Source organism: Aquarana catesbeiana, linkage group LG05 (genome assembly GCF_042186555.1).
Source record: "Aquarana catesbeiana isolate 2022-GZ linkage group LG05, ASM4218655v1, whole genome shotgun sequence".
In the NCBI taxonomy this organism is placed as follows: domain Eukaryota; kingdom Metazoa; phylum Chordata; class Amphibia; order Anura; family Ranidae; genus Aquarana; species Aquarana catesbeiana.
This window is the reverse complement of record NC_133328.1, coordinates 444,223,648-444,227,607: the sequence shown is the minus strand read 5'-3', so window position 1 is coordinate 444,227,607 and position 3,960 is coordinate 444,223,648.

Below are 3,960 nucleotides of genomic sequence, written 5' to 3'. Positions count from 1 at the left end.
AGGTGGTAAAGCTGTTTGCAGACCAAAGGTTTCAATAAGGAGACATGAAACACATTTGAGATGCGCATGCTGCTAGGTGGAAAGTCCATTGCGTAAGCCACCAGGTTAATCCTGCGAAGGATACGGAAAGGCCAAATAAACCAAGGTGCGAACTTCAGTGAGGGAACACGAAGTCGGAGGTTGCGAGATGACAGCCAGACCCTGTCCCCAACCTGGTAGGAAGGTGCAGGCAGACGTCTGCGGTCAGCATGGAGTCTGTACCTATCATTAGCATGATGCAAAGCCTCCTGGACTTGTGCCCAAGTTGAACGAAAACCACAGAGATGCTCCTCTAGCGCAGGAATACTCTGCGGAACAAACGAGTCAGGCAACATGGAAGGTTGGAAACCATAATTCACCATAAAAGTAGATAATCAGGAAGCAGAATTCAAGGCACTGTTGTGAGCAAACTCTGCCCATGTTAATAGGTTTGACCAGTTGTTGTGATGGTCAGAAATATAGCAACGTAGGAATTGCTCCAAGGACTGATTGGCTCGTTCTGCGGCCCCATTAGACTGTGGGTGATACACAGAGGAGAAAGCAAGCTGAATTCCCAGCTGTGCACAAAAGGCTCACAAAAACTGGGACACAAACTGACTACCCCCGTCCGAGACAAACACCTTGGGTAGCCCATGTAAGCGAAAGATCTCCCGAGCAAAAATGGAAGCCAGTTCCTTAGAAGTGGGAAACTTTTTAAGTGGAATATAATGACACATCTTTGAGAACCGGTCAACCCCCATAAGGATAACCGTGTTGCCTTGGGAGTTGGGCAACTCCACAATGAAATCCATAGACAGGTGGGTCCAGGCCCTCTCTCCATTGGGTATGGGTTGTAGGAGGCCCACTGGAAGGTGTCTTGGAGTCTTACTCTGAGCACACACGGAACAGGCAGCTACGAAGACAGTTACATCAGCACGTAGACTAGGCCACCAGAATTGTTGGGAAATGGCCCAAATAAGTTGATCCCTCCCTGGGTGGACAGCTGCCTTGGGAGAATGGTAAGTCTGGAGCACAGCAGTACAGAGACACTCTGGGACAAAGCAGCGGTCACAAGGTTTCTCAGGAGGAGCATGGACCTGAGCAGCAAGAATTTTGTCACCCAAAGGAGAAGTAAGACTGGTGCAAACTGTAGCCAGAATATGATCAGGAGGAATCATAGGAACCAGAACTGGCTCCAACTTGGAAGTGGAGGAAAATTGGCGTGACAAGACATCAGCCCTTACATTCTTAGTACCGGGTAAGAATGAGACAATGTAATTGAAACTTGACAAGAAAAGAGCCCATCATGCCCTTCTGGGAGAGAGGCGTTTAGCCTCAGACAAGAATGTGAGATTTTTATGGTCAGTAAGAATGAGAACCGGCACAGTGGTACCTTCGAGGATATGTCTCCATTCTTTCAGGGCTAAATTGATCGCCAACAGCTCTCTGTCACCAATCTCGTAATTGCACTCCGCAAAGGTGACAATTTCTTGGAAAAGTAGCCACAAGGACGCATAGCTTTCTCAGAGGTAGGATGTTGAGACAGAAGGGTGCCAACACCAGTCTCAGAAGCATCAACCTCAAGGATAAAAGGTAACGTAGGATCAGGATGTGCCAACACAGGAGCAGAAACAAAGGCAGCCTTGAAACTTTCAAAGGCCTGAATGGACTCTGGAGACCAACTCTGTTCATATCGGTCAGGGCTTGACCAGAGATGAGAAGTTAGGAATAAACTTACAATAATAGTTGGCAAAACCCAGGAAACACTGCAGAGGACGTAACCCCACGGGTCGAGGCCACTGTAGGACTACCGAAAGTTTCTCTGGGTCCATCGAAAAACCAGCAGTGGAAATGACATAGCCCAGGAATTTAACCTGTTCCCGATGGAACTCACACTTCTCCAGTTTACAATAGAGATTGTTCTCTCTTAATTTCTGAAGCACATGACAGACATCTGTGTGGTGGCTCTCCAGGGACTTGGAAAATATGAGGATATCATCGAGATAAACCAACACACATAACTGCAACAAATCTCGGAGGACATTGTTAAAAATTCCTGGAAACCTGCTGGGGAGTTACAAAGGCCAAAAGGTATTACGTAGTACTCATAATGGCCTGTTCTGGTATTAAATGCAGTTTTCCACTGGTCGCCCTCCTTAATCCCCACGAGATTGTAAGCCCCTCTCAGATCAAGCTTAGTGAAAACCGTCGCTCCCTTGAGGCGGTCAAATAGCTCTGTAATCAACAGAATCGGGTAGGCATTCTTAATCGTGAAACGATTGAGACCCCTATAATCAATGATAGGTCTCAGTTCACCGCTCTTCTTCTTCACAAAGAAGAAACCAGCACCAGCAGGAGACGAGGATTTGCAGATGAAACCTTGAGAAAGTGCGTCTGCAACATACTCCTTCATGGCTTTATCCTCCAAGACCGACGAGGGGTAAACCTGACCATGAGGGGAAGTGGCACCAGGTTGAAGGTCAATTGCACAATCATATGGCCGGTCTGGAGGCAAACTACTGGCTTGACCTTTGTCAAAGACATCGCTAAAATCACGCTACTCCTCTGGCAGGGAGGAGATTGAAGAGGTACACAAGACCTTGGCTACCTTCCGGAAGCATGTTTCACTGCATTGTGGTGACCAGTGTGAAGATATGGAATATATGAGCCATATCTTGTTATGTATCTAGAGTTCCTCTTCAACATGAAAATGTATTTCTTATAATTTTGAGTAAAATGTTTCTGAATTCTTTTGGTATTGCAACCCATGTGGCTGTCTTGGTTGGCCTCCAGTTGACATGAAATGTTTTGCCAATGACATGATACAATTCTCGGAAAAGATGTTGATATGAAAAGTTCCTGTTTATAAGTTAATTACTCCCTTGATATAATCAATCTTATTTCTGTCAAAATAACCTCTCACTCATTAATCAGTCAGGTCATGACGACCAAAAGTTATGTTGAAACAATTAGTAAAATATGTACTGTGTGATGTGTAATTTTGGGCTTGTGCCCGCCATAGACTACTGTATTATCATTCCCTATAAAAAGCTGTACCATTCTGTAACCTCTATCACATTCCCTTAGAAGATGTGATCCTCTGTATGTACAGTGCATATTCTGAAGTAAACATACATTGAGAAGAATGCAGCTCTATTGGCGTTAATGTCCTTTATTTCAAGGTTCAACTTATCATTTGGTGACCCCGGTTCGTGTCTTCTTGTCTGCATCTCCACCACCGGCTCTCCACCCGCTCCAGGAGGGACAGCAGCAAAGAGGCCTCAGGTGAGAAAACTTATATTTTTCTCATGTTATATCCTGTCTTTTCTGTACGGTGTCGAGGGGCCGGTTGGGGAGTGCAGCCACAGAAGGTAAACACGTTTCCTATTGATTTTTTTTTTTTTTTTTTTTTTTTTTTTTTTTTTTTTTTTCCAAAATATTTTATTGTCAGAAAAAAGTCATGTTTTACAATATCATTGCATAGTGACAGTACATACGAAATTGTATAGCAATGTGTTATATTACACATATTACAATGGTTAGCTACTTAACACTGTACGCCGTAATCGGCCTTTCTGACAATGAACAGAAGTAGGAAATACGAGATAACAAAGGACCGTAAATGGTCATAAACCAGGATTAAACCTTCGAACTAGGGCTTCTACATCCAGATTTGTTATATGACCTGGAATTCTCTATGAAGGTAGTATTACTTTATTTCGTACGTTGTGTCTGGTTATGATGGTGTGTGGTAGGGTTGCGGTTCTCGGACCACTAGCAATCCTACTCTTAGTTAATCGGGGGGGACAGGATGTCTGTATAGGGAGAAAGAAAAAAAAAAGAAAAGGGGGGGAGGATGATCAGAGGTTTGGAAATGGTAGACGTCTAGAAATGGTAGGGATAGGGCATGAGGTTCTAAACAAGTTATTGTTAGCACTATAT